This window comes from Octopus sinensis, linkage group LG2 (assembly GCF_006345805.1).
Source record: "Octopus sinensis linkage group LG2, ASM634580v1, whole genome shotgun sequence".
Lineage (NCBI taxonomy): Eukaryota > Metazoa > Mollusca > Cephalopoda > Octopoda > Octopodidae > Octopus > Octopus sinensis.
In genome coordinates this window covers 44,018,452-44,041,972 of record NC_042998.1, presented here as the reverse complement: position 1 = coordinate 44,041,972, position 23,521 = coordinate 44,018,452, and the positions used below count along the sequence as shown (strand labels likewise).

Below are 23,521 nucleotides of genomic sequence, written 5' to 3'. Positions count from 1 at the left end.
CAGAAAGCTTCACCATAAGCCAACGCAGAAAGCTTCACCATAAGCCAACGCAGAAAGATTCAACATAAGCCAACGCAGAAAGCTTCACCATAAGGCAACGCAGAAAGCTTCACCATAAGGCAACGCAGAAAGCTTCACCATAAGCCAACGCAGAAAGCTTCACCATAAGCCAACGCAGAAAGCTTCACCATAAGCCAACGCAGAAAGATTCAACATAAGCCAACGCAGAAAGCTTCACCATAAGCCAACGCAGAAAGCTTCACCATAAGCCAACGCAGAAAGCTTCACCATAAGCCAACGCAGAAAGCTTCACCATAAGAGAGAGAATGTTCGAGAGAATGTTCGAAGCACACAAACTTCAACACCAAAGGCCATTCCATAACTCACTTATCAGTGTGTAGCATCGCCTCACATCATGGATCCACATTCTTAATAAACGGTTACGTGGTCGAAATTGACACCAATATCACCAGCATGTTTAAATAAACGTTTTGACCCCTCTACTCCTACATCTTCTTATTCCTTAAGACCATTCTTATCCATCGACTCTTCCATAAGTTCACCTTTTCTCATTCATTTCACTCTCGACTTTGACTGATTCCATTCCATTACTTTGTCCTCTCTTCTTACACAGTTTGTTTCTACTACTTCTTGTTTACGTATGAAGCCCCGTGGTTCTGCGTTCTTTATCAGCTGCAGCCAATTCTTTTTTTATGTTTTTCACTTAGTGGATGTAGCATTCTGATATCTCTCATTCATTTTTCTACGCTCACATGGTGTCCCCAAAGAAGGGTTTTTTATCGATTTTACTGCATAATATAAGTATTGTCGATGCGAAATAACTCCAGCCGCAATAACGTCTTTTTTATCATGCACACGCATGCGCGCACGCGTACGCACACACACATACATGCGTATGTATGTAGGCATGCATCTATGTATGTATGCATGTAATATGTATGTATTGCATTATGTGTGTATGCTTGTATGCATGTCTACTCCCATGAATCCTTTTAACTTCACTAATTTTACACTCATTTTTCTTCACTTTCCAAGGTTGACAGCAATTTAAATATCCCAACACATTCCTGGTTGCTCAAAGTATACACGCAGACAACGAGATTAAAACTATAATCATTTTACATCCTTCTCTTGAAACTCCAGCTATGATATTCACTTATTTAATACTTTACACTAATTTTATTTTCTTCTTAAGAGCACATATCTATAATTATGCTACATTATAAAAATTGTAGTACAAACTTGTAATTTTCTCTCATAAGCACATATCCGTAAGTATCACTCCGTTATTATAAAAAGAAAAAAAAGAAGCAACTTATACTGTAGTAACATATATGCTACTAATATTATAGTCACCGACACCACACCGTGTTATTACAATTTATAATTTCAAAAATATTTTGCTATTAGAAGTCGAAATATATATATTTTTACGTAAATTCTAGCAATATACTGCTAGATTTCCGAATACACATCATCCGATTATAATTTAGTAATGTTAAAAAAACACTCATATTAGTAGAATAATTTGCAAGGCACTTTCTCATATCTTTAAGTATAGCATGATTTGTCTTTATATGATATTTTTACAAACATCAGCATACAGCATTGCTCATTAATGCTGATATATTTTATAGGTTTTCATGCAGATACTTCTAAGAGGGTCTTATATCGCGCTGTTTTTTTAATCGCTTCCCTGCTTTGATAATTTTAATTTAATTTATATTTTAGTTTAGTTTGTTTGATATTACACTTGCAACTCCTACGCTCACCGTATTTTTTCTTTCATATTTGCCCTTACTGCTTCCTTATTTTTCTTTCTAATAGATATCCGCTCAATTCGTCAATTAGATATAGATTTTTCTTATATTCTCTCTCTCTCAGGTTACCAAATTAGATATTTTAGACAATATTTTCTTATTATATTCTCCCTTACTATTTTTCAAATCTCATATAATATAATTATTCGAAGAAATTACTTTCGTACAACACAGATAGACAATAGTTAAGAAAAATTTATGACAACTATGATTGAAATATAATTGTCATTCGCTCACTTGAGATTGCCCCAAAGCCTAGACATTCAATTTTTATATTGACTTTTATAGTGACCTATATTTCCTATATAGTTATTGTAACTTTATTGGCATTTTTATTGACTTTGTAGCACTACCAATACTACCATAATGTATACATTTCAATAACAGCACACAACAGAAAGCCCGCTGTTTTCGAGCAAAATATATTTTTTCCAGGTAAACAAAAATCATAACACTCCTCTAAAACAATAGTCATAAAATTAGCGATGTGACCGTTTCCTAAGTTTTATCAATATTATTAACATACATTTCCCCTTGTATAAAGTATGCTGGCTTCAAAATATTTCTTAAAATTGATATTCCTAAAAAATTCATAACAACTCTCCATCTTCCATCATACATAAATTCTGTCTCTGTCTGCCTATCTCTCTCTCCCTCTCTGTTTCTCTGACCTACTCTGACCCACTTTCTCTATCTTTTTCTCTCTCGCTTTTTATCTTACATGCACATTTCTTCGTATTATTGTGCATATTTATTTTATGCTAAGTTGTGATTTAGGGTCAACAACAGTCGAATATTCCTATACTCAACTCCAGTCTAGCAGATATGAATAATATATATATATAAGATTACAATGTTCAGCGTGAGCTACATCTTTAGAAAGTAAAGGGTGTGATTTAACTGCTATTTCTAGCAAGTCGAGCAACACAGTTGGAAATCGCGAATCATTGTCATCGCTATCATCGACAGCATCTACAGCCGCAGTAGCAAAATTAGAATTGATAATATTCTTATAATAGTCGTATACCCCTATCGTGATTTCACTACACGACCGAACGTAGCGCTGTGCGATTTGGATGCGTGCAGTGTATTTTTCTATTATATTTAATGTAGCACGTAAAAATTGCATGCAAAGCCTGATAATGTTATTTTCTCTACGCTGTAATTCTTATACATCGGCAATATATTTGTCTGCTTCTTTTTAAATCGTTTCCAAAGCACCGATTGTTATGAATATTGTTTCTGTTTTCAGTCTTCATGCTTTGGTTATCTCTATTTTCAGATTTCTATCTGTAGATAATAGTTCTGCTTTGAGACATATTTTTCTAAGCTGGAAATGATTCCCCGATTACTAGGCACTTCGTTTCCTGGTAGATCTTGACAACATATGTGGACGATCTGCCTTAATATCAGATTTATTTAAATTGACATGTGCCAGAGCATGATCCCATTATGTTCCCCTGAGAATTGTATCTTTATACCATCTATTTTCTGTGCGAATTTTCATAATACTGGCATAAGCTCCAATGAGCGAAGGCTTCAACTCAATTGGTCCAGTATACTTATTTAGTTTGGAAAACCCTAGAGAGCCACTAAGTGAATGATAGGTTTCTTCCTCACAAAATGTTGATTCATGCAGTTGTGTAAATCTTCAACTGTTAAGATTGGCAGAGTTGATCTGAAGCTAAAAATTGATGTAACTACAAACTGTCTTTTGTGCGTGTCTTTTGTGCATTGTATACACGCAGAAAGACACACTTCAGACATTACAGATACAAATACAAACATCTACATATATAAAAAGTCTTGTACCCCGTATGATACTACGACGAGTGCTCCAGTTGGTCCGATCAACGAAACAGCCTGCTCATGAAATTTACGTGCAAGTGGATGCGTACTCCACTGACTCGCGTACAGTCGGAGATATTCAGCGTAACACAAAGTGTAACAAAACTGGCTTTTTGGATTACTAAGCCTACTTATTTTTGCCAGCTGAGTGGACTTGAGCAACGTGAAATAAAGTGCCTAGCACAAAGACACAACGCGTCTCCGGGAATCGAACTCACAATCGTGAACCGAAACTACCAACCACCGAGCCACGCGCCTTCATATATACATATACCCCCCATATATATATATATATATATTGATAGGTAGATAAATACATGCACGCACGCACTCATATACATGCGTGCTTATTGTGTGTCTGTGTATACGTCTATGAGAGTGCATGTGAGTATGTATATATGAATGTATAGTGGATCGTTATGTGCTTGGCGTACAAAAAAGTGATGATTTTCATAAACATTGTTAATGTGTATGTTCAGGCAGATTCGAACTTGAATATGATAATCGCTGTTGTGTTTTGTCATTGGAGAACAACTTCTTTCATAAGCGCTCATAATACATACGATTCATTAGCGTAAGAAAACTCAGGAACATCCTGTGTGTCGATACCACTGTGTGTTGTCATCGAGGGTTAACCTGGACCGATGAATTCATAACTCTTGCTAATATCTTCAGTAAACAAGTTGTTTGCTGATTCGTCCTGATATTAGCTCACCACTAATGAAGCATCATCTGCACGGTTCACAGCGAGAATTATATCCATGCCTTGCATAATCATTGTTGATACCTTCCAGCAGAATCAAACGTGAATACACTAATTCATGTTAAGCTTCCAGTAAATTATTTGTTTACTGAATCAATTGACCAAAGCTAAAATCTCTTGTTAGATTCATTAGTACAGAGTACTTTTGTCTCCTGATACACAAGGATGTCGATACAACAGGGTCCTTTGATTCTCCTTACGATAATGAATGGCGTGTTATGAACACAGATTCGACAGAGAGAAGTTGTTCGTCAATGACATAACACAAGGACGATTAAGATATGATTAAGAAAGTTATAAAAATTAATATGCAAGAGATTGTATATATATATATATATATATATATATATATATACTTCAAATTTACATAAAACAAAAAGCGAGGACGCGTGTAGGAACAACAAGTAGGTGTATTGGTTTAACGCTCGGAAAAAAAATGAGAAAAGTCTTTTACGTTTCGTGCCCACATTCAAGGATTAAGAGGAGGAAAATGGAAAAAGAACGAAAAAAAAAAACGGAGAGAAACAGTGCAGAGTTCAACGGTCCAAGAGGGCGAGATGACTTGAAAAAATAGGTTGAATGAAGGAAATAATAATAATAATAATAATATAATAATAATAATATAATAATAATAAAGGAAATGATGACCCTAACGATTAAAGGTACGCAAGCGTGTGTGTGTATGTGAGAATGGATTTGGGTCTGTATGTGTGAATGGAGGTGAGTGATTCTAATGTGGGTGTGTGTATTGGGTGGGTGAGTATAACGTGTGTGTGTGCGTATGTGTGTTGTGTGTAGCAGTTGATGTGGGCTTGTTCAGGTGGTGTGTGCATATGTGTATGTATATATGTGTCTGTGACGAAATAATGTGCATGTGCATATTGTATGTATATATGCATATACTGACACAGATATATATAAATATATATATACATACATACATATATGTATGTGTGTGCGCGTGTGTGTGTATAGGTTTGGCAAGAAAGTAATTACGGTTTTGTAGTGTGAAATAAACGTCATTTTATTTTTTATACAGAGAATGAATTTTAATCAATTATATTTTCCATTTTGTTCGGTGATCTTTTGCCATCTTTCTAGCAACTTCATGACTCTGCGCTTATAGAACTTCTGATCCTTATCATCCCCTAACTGAAGCAAGTGCGATTTCAGGTCACTATCATTATTGAAGGTTTTACCACTCAAAGAATTTTGCAAAACTCGAAATAAATAGTAGTATGATGGTGCAAGATCAGGGCTATATGTCGGATGCGGCATCACTTCCCAACCATGCTACAGCAACTTTTCATGAGTTAACAGAGCCGTGTGTCCTCTAGCGTTCTCATGGTAGAATTCGATTCCTTTATGATTTGCCACTTTGACAAATCATAAAGGAATCGCGGTCTACCATGAGAACGCTAGACGACACACAGCTCTTTTGATTGCTTCTTCCAGTTTCATTAGTTGTTGAAAATTAATATCTGAAATGATCTTTTGTTTACATGAAAGTAGCTCAAAATACTCAACACATTTGTAATCCCAAGAAATTGACAGCATGACCATTTTCCATCCAATTCAGCTGACGATGTGGTTTGCGCTGCTTCATTATGCATAACCATGATCGTTTTCCCTGTGTATATATCTACCTTTTCTGTATATATATGTGTGTGTATGTGTGTGTGTTTGCATATACACAGATATTTGTATATGTTAATATAGATACATATGTGTGTGTGTTTGTGTGTATACATATACATATATAACCATGCTTGTGTGTGTATGTGAGTGAGTGTGCATGTACGAGTATGTATGAATAATGAAATGACATGTTCTCGGTGTACAAAAATCCATGATTCGATAATAATTCTTTCTACATTTCAGTGTATATGTGTGTGTGTGGTGTGTGTGTGTGTATAAGTATGTATGTATCATATATATATATATAATATATATATATATAATATATATATATATATATATAATATATATATATATATATACATACATACATACATACATACATACATACATATTTACATACATTCATTGTTGATAATACTAATATCGTTGATAATATTCATTATATATTTATATACCTAATATAGATAAAAATATCAATGCAAATAGGTGTAAAAATAACAATATTGGTGTCGAAATATTTGTGTAATTGTTTTATGTAGTTTTCTAAATGCTTTCAAAATTTTTTCGTTTCTAATATTTTTCTTCGTTTGTTTTCATTGAAGCTTCGACAAGTCATTAGCAACCTTAAATAATGTGTCAACGAAAATTGCAACGTTTGCAACAATGTGGTTGTTAATTTTAGAACTCACAGGAGCTCTGCTTGGATTTAGAGCAAAATCTATTCCGATAGATGTTGCTACGACTGTAGCAATTGCATTATTACTGATTCCATCTGCTACATATTCTGAAGTATAGCTGTAGCAGCAGCAGTGCCGCTAACAGTTGCAGTGGTGGGAGCAACAATAACACGTGCATGAAGAACAGAACCTAGAACCAGTGAGGTAAGTTCTGTATGGTGACTCGTTCACCTAGAATTGTTAGGCAAGTCCCTCCCCATTTCAAACATAATCGTTTCTAAAAAGATAAAACTAGATAACTTAGTTTTATACGCAATGAATCTGAATCACAAAGAAGAAACAACATGATGTTTATCGCTGGATAACTTTGCTCATAACTCTCATCCAACTTGGATGTCCTGAGACAAAAGAAAAAGATTAACAATGTTTAGGTGTGTGTGTATGTGTATGATCCTCTCTCTCTCTCTCTCTCTCTCTATATATATATATATATATATATATAATATATATATATATAGATAGATATATATGTATATATATGCATATATACACATTTATATATGTATATATACATGTATATGTATATATATGTATATATATATATATATATATATATACAATTTTGTCCCTGGCGGGACTAAATCCTGTTGTTGCTGTTGAGGAACTAGCAGAGTAGCTTGGATTTGGTCATTCGACCAGTCATCGACACCTGCGTACCATCAGAAAATTGGGTAAACGGAGTCATCACAAACGTCCGAGTCTAATCGCATGCAGAGAGTGAATGTGTGCTCTTCTTTGCTGTCCCTTCTCATGAATGAACCTATTTTGGACCGAATATTAACTGCTAACGAGAAATGGATTCTCTATAAACATGTCAAGCATCGAAGACAGTCGGCAGGGAAAGGAAAAACACCGGCACCTCAGACTAAAGACAGTCTCAACCCACGTAAGGTGTTGTTTGTTTGGTGGGATATGAAAGGTTTAGTCCACTTTGAACTTTTAAACCCAAACCAAACGATAACAGTGGAGATCTACTGCGAGCAGCTTGTGCGGCTTAAGCCAGTGCTAGAAGAAAACGACTATCTTTGGTTTCAACACGAAAGGTGTACTTCCATCAGGATTATGCTCGGCCAAATACAGCGAGAATGTCATTCCAAATGCTGATTATCATTTATTCCGCAGTCTTCAAAATCATTTGGACGGCAAAAATATAAATTCTGTAGACGAAGTGAGAACGGTACTGGATGATTAATTTTTGTCACGAACAAATGAATTTTGGAAGAGGGACTTTGCAAGTCTACCAGATAGATGGAGGAGCATTGTAGAAAATGGAGAGAATATTTTAGATTAAAAAAGAACATTGTTTATCTTAATTTTGAAGAATAAAAGCAGTATTAAAAAAAACACAATATTTATGGGATGACCCCATAAATATGCGTGTATACATATATACATATATATATATATATATTGATGCACACACACACACACACACACACACGCGCAAACACAGACACAGAGACACACACACACACTTCAAAATGTATAAATATTGTAGGAAAAAGACTCAATTTGGGAACAACATAGACCTAGATTAATGAGGTATTGTCATTGATATATACGAAAATGGCGTTGAAATGATTCTGAACAACCACGTGTGATTGTTTAAACAAATGATTAATCAACGAATCCATTAGCGCATTGGTTAATTATAATAAAAAAGAATTGATATAGATCAGGTGTGTGTGCTTCGTATTGTCAAAATGACCTTCCCTGATATACACGTTTACCTATATATCTATATCTATATCTATATATATATATATATAGATAGATAGATAGATAGATAGATAAATAGATAGATAGATAGATAGATAGATAGATAGATAGATAGATAGATAGATAGATAGATAGATAGATAGATAGATAGATAGATAGATAGATAGATAGATAGATTCACAGAGCCATTTATATTAGAGGCAGTCAGACTTATTCAAGAAAGCAACACATTCTTCTTCAATGTAAAGAATTACTTCCAAATTAAAGGCACAACGATGGGAACGAGGTTTCCCTCCGTTTACGCGAACTCTGTAATGGGATATGTAGAACAACAGCTCTGCTAAGAATTAGAGGAAAACTACATCACTGGACTTAGAAGTTATATTGAAAAGGCATAGTAGAGATACCTTGGCGATTGTTTCATAATCTGAACAGAATCTCTAAATACCCTGGAAGAGTTCAATATACTCCTGAACAACTTACACCCATCACTTCAATTTACAAAGGAGATGAGTAGTACCGAATTACTATTCTTAGACATAATTGTAATTAAGAAGGACAGCATTACTACAGATATATACTACAAACGCCCGGACACACATCAATACCTGGATTTTAATTCGTGCCATCCACCACAAACAAAACGCAGCATACCATAGTGCCTAGCCAGAAGAATTTGTATCATTGTTGAAGATGCAAATATCAGGAACAAACGCCTACTAGACCTAAGATAATTTTTGCTCAAACAGAAATACCCGTCTCTACTTATATAAAATGGCATATAGCGGGCTATAAAAAATACCCATATAACAACCGAGAATATCGAAGAGGAAAACAGGAACAAGCCATACCATTTATAGTGACACACAACCAGAATACCTTCAACATTGCCAAAGCAAACCTACCAATCATTACTCAAACTAATGAATTAAAAGATATAATCACAGATTACACTATAGTTCTTAGTAAAAGACAGCCTAAAAATTTGAAACAATTATTAACAAAGGCAAACTTTGACCTTAGCAACAAAGACCAATCCTTCACTGTTTCTAAATGCAATGATAGCCGATGTGGAACATGCCAATTCATACATATCGGCCATATATGAACACAAAAACCGGAAAAATATTCACAAATGAATATGAACTGCAAAAGCAGATATTTAAATTACTGTATCAAATGTCCGAACTCCGAAGAACTATATGTCGGTTGGACTGGAAATGCACTATCAGAACATTCATGTGTGCACCTAGAGCAAATTAGAGACCCAGGTGTCCGTCCGATACCTTTGAGTAACCATCTAGCAACATGTGGTCAGAAAGTATTTATATTTCCATTCTACAAACTACAGTCCAAATGAAATTCAGAGAAAAATCAGAGAAGAGCACTTCATTAATAAATTCCAACCCAAGCTAAATAAACAATAATACTATTACTTAGAGGTACTATTTCTACTGTTACGATCACTACCATTAACATCAACAACAATACTAAAGGTGCTCATGATGACAATAGCAGGAAAATACTAGGTAAGTAAATTTTATTTGGGGGTTTAAAGTTCTACTCCCACAGCTATCACTTCTTTATATTATCTTATACTAGCAGTATCGCCCGGCGTTGCTCAGGTTTGTAAGGGAAATAACTATAAAGCATTTTTAGAGAGTTATAGCCAAAAGATAGCAAAAGAATGGAAAAAAATTATGGTAAATTTTTTTGAGAGTAAAAAAAGGTGGAGTTGCGTCCCCTAGACAGTTTGCAGTTTGTGTTTCTAATTCTCGACCCCATGTCGAATTTATCGATTTTTTTCAGAACTGGGGGAACTTTTCAAAATTTTCGCTGCGTTAGTTTTGAATTATGACATTGGGCTATGTGTGTGTCAAGTTTCATCAGAATCGGTTGAAAGCCGTGGTCAGGGTGAGGGTACAAGCAAACAGACACACAGAAACACGCACAGAAAAACTGCCGTTTATATATAGAGAGATTATATTATTATAAGATTGTAAATAAAACGTGAAAATCATACAAAGTTGGAATTTTTTGGAGTAATATATTCTTCTATACACAATCTTATAAACCCGTGTGTGTATATATATATATAACACACACACACATATATATATATGTATATATATATTTATATATATGTATGTATATGTATATACATACATATATATAAATATGTATATGTATATATCATATATATATATATGTGTGTGTGTGTGTGTATGTTTGTGTGTGTGTGTGGATATATGTCCCTGTTTAATACTACCTCAATTTAAGGAATTCCTCATATAAATCTTTATTAGCAGCACTGATCTAATAGTAGTTTTATTGTTTTTTTACTTTCCACGTCACCATTCAACGAGCAGAGCTATACAGATAGACATTCAGGCCTTAACAATGCCGAGCTTTATACACTATCTACAACGAATTTTCTGAAGAAAAAGGTGTGAATTAAGAAAATTCCGGTTACTATTTCTAGCAGATCGAGCGATGATGTAGAGGCGTTCTCCTAAGCTATTAAAATATATATACTTTGTTTTTGTAGGAAGAATGCCAACAATAAATATAAGCAGAACGGTAATGACTCCAGCAAATGCAATTTTTATTAAAATACATCAGACACATATGTGATTTGCTTATGTATTGATTTTAATATTGGTTACTGTGGGATAATATGAAGTGGTTGTGACTTTTAATATCGTGCACAAAATTGGCACATTTACTGACCGTGCAATCTGATTTTTTTTTTTTGCCATGAAACGTGTTCTGTGTGTAGAAAGCACTTTCTCAATACCACGCACATACTATTAGTAGACGTAACATATTCTTAGATACCTCTATACAGCACTCTGAACGCAATTAGTTGTTTTAGAAGCGAAACTAGTTTGGAACATTGAACATTCAACCATGTATGCACCATACGTAATGTATATAACCCTCTCTTATAGGTAACACGATTTTATATGCGATTCACTCTTCTCTTTCTCTGTTGAGAAAGGTTAAATTCACGTAAAAAACAACATCTGTGTTTTTCCATTATAAAGTACTTTTCTTACCACATGTTATTATCACATCAGCTGTATCAAAGATGAAAGAAATGGTATCACCTTATTATTAAGTTATATCATTTTAGTCCATTACTGCTATTATAAGTGGAACTAGAGGCGGCAGTCGTTCATATGTTGTACATCAACAGTCTGCTGCTTTTTTATTTAAAGTTGTGGTCTTCAGTGTAAGTCTAGACTTTAATCGTGTTTAGTATGCGAATTATCTATTAACATTATTACTCATTAGTCACTCTGTTCAAACATTAGGTCGGTTAATCAGTGAATATGTTCCACAGGACCTCTTTGATTCACACACTATCAACACGAATGTCAACCAAAACTCAGTTTTCTCTTCTAGGTTCATTGTATTCTAGATTATTTACCCAGCTGACTTTACTCTTATCATATATTCAAATACAAAGGTAAATGTGATATTCCCTAAACTGATTACATTCCCCATTTGGTTTAATTCACTTACAACTCAGAAGACTTTCATCCATGAAGTTATTTTAAAGAGAGTAATGACACCTTTTGAAGCCGAAACAATATTGTTACTCTGCTACGACGTCAATTTACATAAGACTCAGTAAGTTTCTGAAAAGTATATACATTTTAATCGCTACAGAAAACCATATAACATGGTCCAAAAATGTATGCAATCTGATTGTAAGTCAATTTGATACAATGATTATGGTTACGTCTGTAACTTTGGAAACCAATATGCAAATATTAATGGCTTGTCGGTACCGGTATTTCGTTATGCAATGACTATATGCTTCGGAGTACATTAAACCGTTTTATAAGTCAATACCGTGTACTAATGAGTTAGCAGTGCACTTAAGTCATGCGTTAAAGTCATCTCTACAAATTTTCTATACAAATTATAGCCAGCACTGATTTTGTAATGACGTTTCTTATTCGAGATGTTTCGTATAGGAGACGTCAGATGTAAACAAGCAATGAGGTCAAAGATTAAAAAATGGGTAATGGGCGTATCGTAACAAAACCAGTGCTGGCTATAATTTCTATAGAAAATCAGTAGAGATGACATTAGCACGTAATATTATAATCACCTGTTTATTGTTTCATATAACCATACATTTGAAATAGAAAATTGAGTCACGTTGTGTAAGTACTGAGCTTAAAATTAAGATTATTGGAAGTCGGGGATTTCATTGTTTTAAAAATTATTTCAATGTCAAAGCTAAATCTGAACATATTACAAAACACTCTATTTGTGTATACATTAGCCGGGGTTTTCAAAACGATGAATAGCTTTGCGGAAACCATGGTTCGCTTTGTTTTCTGACTTTATTATCATCATCTCATAATAATGACTTTTATGACTTTTATTACTACCTCAGTCCATCTAAATGTATATATTTGTCGTTACCTGTCATAAAAAGCCTTTTTTTTTATTTACAATGTGCATTTTCGTTGATTTTTCCTATTTTACCCTTACATTTCCACGTGTATTTTATATTTTCTTTTTGTAACATATTTCTACCATGCATTTAACTGTAGATTTCTTAAAATAATCGCAGTGTATCTAACCTCTCATTTCCTTGCAAAGACCAACTCATTCATAATATGCTATGGCATCTCAATATAAACCATAGTTATATAGAAATGATATCAAGAGTTAAAGGTGTTGAAGAAAAATATTACAAATACGATAGTTGCTTCTGGGGACAACATATAATGTATCCTCCTTAAACAACGTGGTTCTTTGCATTCATATGTTTCTGTTTCATAAACGTGTTCTCATAGACACGCCCAACTCAGTGCGTGTTTTTTTAGGAAATTTCAGAGCCAATGGGTATATTGATATCATTTCTATTCAGTGTAAGTCAGACCTTTTTATATTCAATATACTTTGCTTATTGGCCTGCCTAATTTGCTTAACCTTACATGTAGTTCTCTACTCAGTCACGTTTAAACCCCTTGAGCATCACAAGCACTATACGGAGAATATTTGATTCTCATTTATGAACTATATATATATATACATATATATATATATATATATATATATATGTGTGTGTGTATATGTATATATGTATATGTATGTATGTTTATTTGAACATTTGTGTGTAAGGATATAGTATAATAATCAATTATTCTTTGCAGTTAAAACAAAAACAAAGCAGACTTTTTTAACGTGCATGTAAATAAGGAAAGAATGTCATAGAATTTGCAATAAAAATCTTGTTGAATAAGTTAATGATTACTTCAGAATAAGAATGAGATAAACGCTTTATCAAATAAAGGAAACTTTAAGACAGAAAATTCTCCATTTATTAGATTATTGAGTAAAACTGGAGCCATTCATAGAAAATTACTTGGCTATATATATGTATTTAGAATAACCCTTGGGGAAATAATAACTTTATGGCATGGAGTGTAGCTTGAAAATGTATTATAGTTTATTTATCTGTTTGTAAGCGAAATACTTCAATGTATGCTATTCTCTACAGTAGGCACAACGGATAGCTACGGCACTTTAATGGTGATAATAAAAAAATTCTAATGTAATGTTATACTTTATTATGTAAGCTTATGTTTATTCTGATTGCATAAATATTTATTTATTAATATTTCAACTCCTCTCCTGCCGTATCATCATCATCATCATAATTATTATTATTATTATTAGTAATATTATTATTATTATTATTATTATTATTATTATTATTATTATTATTATTACTATTGTCTTTGCACAGCTTCTAAAGCTGGAGATGTACAACGGTTTAAGCTGTTCACTACCAGTGGAGTAAGGTAACTTATTTTTCGAGCGCCTTCCGGAGTATTCGAGCGGTTCCAAGCAGTGCTGTTTTTTGCAAGTGATCCACCCTTATTGCAGCCCCTATTTCTTCCACGTATTTCTCGAGATTTTTGCTCACTGTTCCCAGGGCTCCGACGATGATACTCAACTTTTTTTCCTTATTGCTTACCTTGTTGTCAGCTGGGCATGCTATATCTATGATCCAGCAAAGTTTGTCTTCTTTCTCAATTAAGACTATGTCTGGCTTCCTATTCTCTACCTCATGGTCGCACTGAATCATAAAATCCCATAGGATCTTTGCATTTCTATTTTCGATGACGCCTTCAGTTTTGTGGTCGTACCAATGTTTTGCTCTGTCATGTCCATACAATCGACAAGCCTGGATATATTGTCGTGGCGTCTCTTATATTCCTTCTGGGCTAGTGGCGTACGTTGGCTGGTAATATGCCATACGGTTTCACTATTTTATCCACAGATTTTGCACTTATCACTTTCTGTTGTGTTGTCTATTCTGTATTTTATGTAGTCTGTTCTTAGTGCTTGCTCTTGGGCGGCACAGATTAGAAGTTCCGTTTCCGGTTTTAAATCACTTGTAGTCATCCGCAGCCATCTTTTTTCTCTCTCTCTCTCTCTCTCTCTCTCTCAACATCTCTTTGAAATTGTCCATGCATTCATTTCTTTAACCACCTATTTTCAGTTTCATCCGTTTTCAATTTCTTGTATAGTGCTTTATCTTTGCAATATTTCATCCTACACAAATCTGACCTCCTTACTTCTAATAATAGCGGTTCTGTGGCATTTTTACATACCATGTTATGTTGTTCTCTTCAGCTGTAATCTTCAATTAAAACATGGAACCTATTGGGTGATAAAATTTGTTCTAAATGTTCAAGTGAGAAGTCATAATTTTTAGTCATCTTTCTTGGAGTAATCCATTTCTGGGTGGGTGCTAGAAAGTGAGTGAATTCTGTGGTTTTGTAGATATTTTAAAAGCCTTTGCAATCGGGAAAGGAACAAATTTATTGCTTTCGAGGAAAAATTTTAAATATGCTCGCATTTTTGACTGATCAAAATCTTCTATGGAACATTTCTAATGACCAGTTCAAATGCATACATCAGGGAAAAATGGCCACAATCATATGCGCCAATATGGAGATTAATAATATGAACTTGTTGAACTGTCGGAATTACCTTCCTTTGTGGTGAGGACAGCATTGTTATTTGTACTATTTGTTCATTTGGTACTGGTATGTTCAAACTATCATAAATATAAACACCTCCGAAAACATTGGTCGATAAAACAAAATGATTGTTCCTGGTGCGATGAATGAACAGTGTGCAATGTGGACTGTATGTTAGAAATTTCGAATGAGAAAAAATGGTTGGTTCTATTGAAATCTCGGGAAAATCTTTCGCTACGATGTTCAACTTGGTGTCAATAGGTTTGTCGCATAACACCTTTCCCGAAAACCGATTTCTCCTCATATTTTAAAGCAGATATTCTCAACCATGATGTTTCCTTGCCCACTGGCTCAGAGGAATGGGAAATCAGTTTTTCTAGCTTCTTTTACCTTTTTTGTCTTCCGTGCTGAAATTTCCTTATTTTGTGTTTCAAAGTTCATCAAACAATAACACAAATAGTTCAAACAATTGTTAGAAGAACATACCTTTTCAGGGACATTCAAAACCACCAAGCAATACTAATTTTGAACGATAGTGTTCAATAATACGATAGCGTTCAATCATGTGAAATAAATTCCTCTCGCCAATCAATTTAAACTTTTGAAGCAATGAATGGTCAGGTCGTGATGCACACATTGGTGTATTTGATGTAAGACCGTCCCTATATAACTTTTTCTAGCTTGCATGTTTCCAGAAATGATAAATGCCTTTTGACTTTAGCACGAAAACGATTAAGTTTTTTAACTGATACAAATGTCAATATTTCATTTTCTGATTCATATTTGAATGATACAAAATCCATTAGCCCAGGATTGGGTTCAACACTGAGGTCTAGCGAAACTAATAGGGCTGACAAGTCAATTGTAAGAAGTAATAAAACGCAAAAGCTGTAATTTACATTACGATTTTCGTAAGACACCCGGCTGTTTTAGTGACTTCTCAATCTACTTGATTTTGATATGTTACAAGGATTGACGTAACGCTTCACAAAAGTAAACAGACAAGACGAAGAGCGTGATACGATTGCAATAGATATTTTATTGGTTGAACGATATTTCGATAGCAAGCATCTTTGTCGATTTCGAAATCAAACATGCAAAATAGAAAAAGTTATACCGGACGGTATTACATCAAATAGACGAATGTGTGCATCACACCTTGACGAATCATTGCTTCAAAAGTTTAAATTGATTGTTGAGAACCATTCATATAACAGAATGAAAGCTATTATTGAACACTCCCGTTCAAAATTAGTATTGTTTGGAACTGGCATTAAGTACATTTTGAGTATTCTTGAATAGGTATGTTCTTCTACAACTTATTATTATTATTATTATTATTATTGAGTGAGAGAGCAGTTCATGCCATCAAAGCACACACGCACACACACACACACATGCACACACACACATGCACACACACACACATATATATATATATCATAATTATTCATTTTTCAATAATTTTATCTCGAGTGAGGACCAAAAGTACACGCATCAAAACATTATTATTATTATTATTATTATTATTATTATTATTATTATTATTATTATTATTAGTAGTAGTAGTAGTAGTAGTAGTAGTAGTATAGTAGTATTAGTAGTAGTGGTAGTAGTAGTAGCAGCAACAGCAGTAGTTGTAGTAATTGAGCAACAAGCTGATATAGGGCCGCGAGCTGGCAGATCAGTTATGACAACGGGCAAAATGCTTAGCGTCATTTCGTCCGTTTGTACGTTCTGAGTTCAAATTCCACCGAAGCTGACTTTACATTTCATCCTCTCGGGATCGATAAAATAAGCACCAGTTGAACACTGAGGTCGGTGTACTTGGCTTAACCCCTCTCCCGAAATGTCTGGCCTTGTGTCAAAATTTGAAATCATCATCATCAGCATCATCATCATCATCATCATCATCATCATCATCATCATCATTACCATTAATCATTGACTTCATGAAACAAGCTATTCAAGCCTCTTTCAATTATTCCGACAACTGACATTTTCAATAAAAAAAAAATATCCGTTCTATAGGGGATACTTGCAAACTACTAGTTTTTGTCGATGAAGACTGCTTTGACGATCAAAACAATATCTCATAAGAAGTCCACCGTCAAACGGTGCGAGCAGTTAATGCAACTGGAGGTTATGCTATAAGCTGACGCATAAATCGATAATTCGTTCGAACCAAATTCACACAATTACAGCGTCAATTTTCCGGTGGGACTACTCCCTGCAAACAGTGTAATGGTTAGCGGGAACCCATGTACATTGGTTTCCATTTTAAGCTTCTTATATCTCTTATGCATTGATTTGCAAATATAATGATGTTTACAGTAAAGAATCTAAACGCAATTCTCCAGGTAATATTCCGCTGCTACCCGGATAATCAGTTGAATTTGGAACCATTCTATAACTTGCACATTTTTCCTGTTGGCACGTTTCACATATACTATCTTTTTACTACCTATCACTAAAGTATACACACACTCAAACACACACACACACACACACACACACACACACACACAAACACACACACATGCACACACACACATGCACACACACATACATATATATATATATCATAATTATTCATTTTTCAATAATTTTATCTCGAGTGAGGACCAAAAGTCACGCATCAAAACATTATTATTATTATTATTATTATTATTATTATTATTATTATTATTATTATTCAGTAGTTTTATTTTTATAGCGTGCTTTCACTTCACTACCGAGCGCAGCTCTGTGTGCCTTGGGTATGTGCTGTGATTTTTTGTGATGCTCTGATGGTTATTGTATGGAAAGTGTTCTGCGTAGGATGTGTGCAGTGCCTAGTAGTGCAATTTTCTGTATGTTATATGTGTTTGTAAGTCCTGGTGTTTTTGTTATGTATTTGTCTGAATATTTTTTTATCATGCCTAATGCACCTACTATGATAGGAATTGTTTCTGTTTTCAGATTCCACATTCTAGTTACCTCTATTTCCAGGTCTTTGTATTTTGAGAGTTTCTCCATTTCTTTTAGAGACACGTTGTCATCAGCCGGTATTGATACATCAATTAGAAAGCATTTTTTTCTTCATGATCTCTGACAACTATATTTGGTCTGTTGGCCTTAATTTCTCTATCTGTGTGTATCGGCATATCCCAGAGTATGGTTGCTTTCTCGTTTTCTGTGACCTTTTCTGGTGTGTGCCTATACCATCTTTTTTCTGTTGTTATTATTATTATTATTATTATTATTATTATTATTATTATTATCATTATTATTATCATTATTATTTATTGTCTTTGCACAGCTTCTAGCGCTGGAGATATACTACGGCACTAGTTGTTCACTACCAGTGAACTAAGGTAACACCTCTTATTTTTCGAGCATCATCCGGAGTATTCGAGCGGTTCCAAGCAGTGCTGTTTTCTGCAAGTGCTCCACCCTTATTGCAGCCCCTATTTATTCTTTGTACATCTCAAGATTTTTACTCCCTGTTCCGAAGGCTCCAACGATTATTGGTAATAGTACCATCTTTTTCGGCGAACATAACTGCTTAATCTCCCAAACTAACCTGTCATATCTGTTGACTTTTCTTTCTTCTTAATCGTATAGCTTGTTGTGAGCTGGGCATTCTATATCTATTATCCAGCATCGTTTGCTTTCTTTCTCAATTGACACAATGTCTGGTTTCCTATTCTCTATCTCATGGTCGCACTGAACCATAAAATCCCATAGGATCTTTGCAACATCATTTTCGATGATGCCTTCGGGTTTATGTTCGTACCATCTTTTTTGCTCTGTCAACTCCATACTAGCTGCAAAGTGTCCAATGGACAATCCCTGCTATACTTGCATGACGTCTCTTATATACCTTCTGGACTAGTGGTGTACATTAGTTGGTAATATGCCATAAGTTTTTACCATTTTTTCCATAACTTTTACACATTCTGATGTGTTTTCTTTCCTGTATTTGATGTAATTGGTTCTCAATGCTTGATCTTGGGCATCACAGATTAGAGCTTCTGTTTCCGGCTTTAAATCACTTTTAGTCAACCATAGCCGTCTTTTTTCTCTGTCTGTCTTATCTTCAACATCCCTATGAAATTGTCCAAGCTTTCGTTTCCTTATCAATCTTTTTTCAGTTTCATTAATTCTCATGTCCTTGTACAGTGCTTTATCTTTACAATCTTCAATCCTACACAAACCTGACCTTCTGATTTCCAATAATAGTGGTTCTGTGGTATTTTTTTTACATACCACGCTATGTTGTTTTCTTCAACTCTAATGTTTGTTCGCATCCAATCAGTCCTCTTCGTCCTTTTTTCTTGGTACATACAGTATGTCTGTGTCAGTGTTTGGGTGCCGTACACCATGTCTGGTCAGCAACTTCTTGGTCTTTCTGTCTAAGCTGTTTAGATCGTCTACCACCCATGCGATTACCCCTGCTCCATATCTAAGTAGTGAAACCGCCCAGGTGTTGATAGCTTCAATTGTATTCCGTCGGTTTAATTTCGACGGAAGGATCGGTCTCATTCTGCGCATGTACTCCACCTTAAACTTTTCTGCCATTTCTTTCTTCATCAACTAATCCATTTCCCAAATCCCCAAGTACTTATAGCTCGTCTCTTTTATCTGATTCATAACCTCCCCCGACGGTATCGCCAGCCCGTCTATAAATTTGATTTTGCCGCTCTTCAAGACTAACACAACACGCTTTTTCAGTCCTAACTCCATTCTGATATCAGTAGTGAAAGTATACACTGTATCAACGAGGGAACTGACTTGGGATTCATCTTTACCATAAAGTTTGAGATCATCCATGAATAAAATTGGTTGACTTTTTGTTGGCAGCTTTTGAATACATACCCAGCCTTTGCTTCCCTCAGAATCAGTGTTAGTGGTATCATGCATAGTTCTTCTGGAGAACTGTTAAAGACGTGCATCAGATTGTACAACAAATACACACCACATTGGATGTAAATAATCACATTCGGGAAACATACTTAGGGAACAAATGGTATAAGTTTTATCTTGTGTTTATCATACTATTTCTCATCACTATATTATTATTATTATTATTATTATTATTATTATTATTATTATGTTTTTTCCTTCTTTCTTCAAATTTTCTTCCGTTTTTCGCCGAGTTTTTTCCATATACCTAGGGCAGAGAGGGGCATCGTATGCATTCCCAGATTACACGCGCAAATTCACAGATAAAACATGTATTTAAAAATTAATAAATAAATAAATTCATGGATGGATGTTATTTTCACAGCGATAGTGCTCTTCTCAGTACATGAGCCGTTCAAGTTGATACGATTTTTTGCACTTCCTGTAGGGATGGTAAGCCTGGAATCATTTTTAAATAGGTTTCAGTACCTTTTTTTTATCATTCCTAGAGATCCTACAATCACTGGTACTGTAGTTGCCTTGAGATGCCACATTTTTTCAATTTCTATTAGCAGGTCTTTATATTTACTAATCTTGTCAAACGTTATGTGTGTTGGGCATGTTTTCGATAATGTCTATAATACTAGCGCTGCTTATATGTCATATTTGAAGTCCTACAAGTGTTACCAGAAGCATATAAAAACACTGCTGGATAATCATTCTATGGTCTTAATTGGCCAACATTCACTGTCTAAAAATAGACATATCTTTTAATGTAATTTCGCGTACATGCCTTGGATCAAATGAGTGCTTGATCAGCGACGACTTGAAGTAAACAAAAGTAACAATAATAATGATGGCAATAACCTACTAACTGCTGGTCAACATATGTTTGATGTTCTATTCATTCTTCATCATTCAACAAGCAATTCCCGTATGAGATTCATATGTCTCTCATTCCTCGGATTATCGTACAACTTTATCAGAGAGTAAACTGGGTCTTAGTGACCTCGATTTTATCAACATTGATATATCTCAGTATATATTTTCGTCTTCTACATACTTCCTTTGTGTATTCTAATAACTTCCTCTTTCGTACATTTAAAGGCTTAAATTAGCAAAATCATAAGAGTATCGATTGAACTGCCTCTCAATATTTGTTCTGATACAAATCATATCGAGGTCAACTTTACATTTCGAGATCGATAAAAAATGTATCAAATAGTATTTACGAAACTGTAAGAACATCGGATGTAATTCTTCGCGGTATTTGTTCCGGTTCTTTACCTTCTGAGTTCAAATCCAGTCATATCCTATCTGGAAGGTGGGGTTAACTCTTTACCATTTATATCATTCTGTCAAAAGTAGCGCTTATTTATTCACATTGTTTTCAATTAATTATGTATTTCCTTGTAACTCTGAGATTTTGATGAGGTAACTTAATTTCGAGAATGATATTGTAGGGCTGGTGTGAGAGGCCAAATCTGACATGTTTGCAATCTACAACAGGTAGAATATTTCGGCAAGTTATAGCCTGTTTAAAAAATTAAGGGCCAATGTATCGTCCCAACACATTAGATACTTTTAGCAGAGTCCACTCTGTTGCAAGTAGTGCCTTCCCTAATATGTGAAAAATACATCACTGTATGTCTTCTATGAGGATTCTATATATATTATAGATACTGTAATCTCTGATAACCCTTCACGGATAATGTGTAAATTAATTTCAAATGTTAAAGAGAAACTAAAATCGCCAAACAGTAATTATACTAAGAAAACATATTATAGTTATAACATAACCATAGACAAACACGCATGGCATATTGATATACAGATTCTATTCAAAAGCTTACGAAAATGATACTCGAAATAAGATATAGTGTTTGTCCATCAAAAATAACATATTAATTTACATTTCGGCTTTTAGTCAGACATATATGAAAGTTGCCGCCACTCAAAAAATATTCTTACATACACACAAAATGAATCCAAATCTAATATTCTATGTCCTCTATGCAAGCAGTTTTTAAAATCAGCAACTATTTTCCACCTTGACTGAGACCTATGTAATTTCCCCCATTAACCCCTTACCCGACAGAAACGAATATATGCGTTTTGACCGAAATCGTTTTTTTCTATCTCTGGCGAGTTAACTCGTCAAAAGATAGACTCGCCAAAATCGACAGCAAACGAGTTCCTTCGTCTGAAAACGGGTTAACTCGTTTCTGCCCAAAGCGGTAATTTAAAATCAATATTATTGAATTAAAATTCATAATAAATAAGGTTTGAAATATACCTCGAAATCACCATTCAAAACATAGTAAAATAAAACAATTTAAAAATATGTCTGAAAAAATACATTTATTTTCAAAGTAATTGTTGGGTAAGGGGTTAATGAGATAACAAAATAGCGTTGGCAACGATAATTTTTTTCTTTGTACACCAAAGTATACGAAAAGTTCAAAATGCTTAAAACCAGCTTTGATTTATCAAGCATAGCAATTTGATGGAGTCTATTCAATCCACACATACCCAGCCCCCACCAGGACAGATGCCTACCACTTCTCTTATTTTAAGAGCACTGCTCTAGTCCATTGACACATTTTTTCTCTGTAAGGAATCATATTTCTCTCCATGTCTCGAAAACTTGTTTTTCATTATTCTTCGCATCTTAATGGATTTGAGAAATGCTTAAATGTCACAATTCCAAGTTAATTCGTGTCTTTTTGCCAAATGAATAATAGTTTTAATTATGTAAAGAAGTAAATGACGATAAATTATCACGAAAAAGATATTCTTTTAAAATAATGTTAGAGATAATTTATGTTGTCAGTATACTGGCATGTAATGCACACATGGTTTATCTGTCGCACTCTTTTTGTTTCACTTTTCTTCCCTAATGCTTTTGTAAAGAGGTTCTGGAACCGAAATATCAGGACTAATTAAATATTTCTATGGTAAATTTGCAATATCTTCGATATTGCTAATTTTGATGTTCGATGTTCTTATTTCTTTATTACCCACAAGGGGCTAAACATACAGGGGACAAACAAGGACAGGCAAAGG

At 34.3% G+C, this 23,521-nt stretch overlaps 1 protein-coding gene across 3 annotated transcripts in view; it reads right to left on the bottom strand.

Moving 5' to 3' along the window:
• LOC115228412 (GTPase-activating Rap/Ran-GAP domain-like protein 3) overlaps positions 1-23,521 on the bottom strand; it is a 1,278,929-nt gene that overhangs the window by 1,171,799 nt on the left and 83,609 nt on the right. The window lies entirely within an intron of this gene.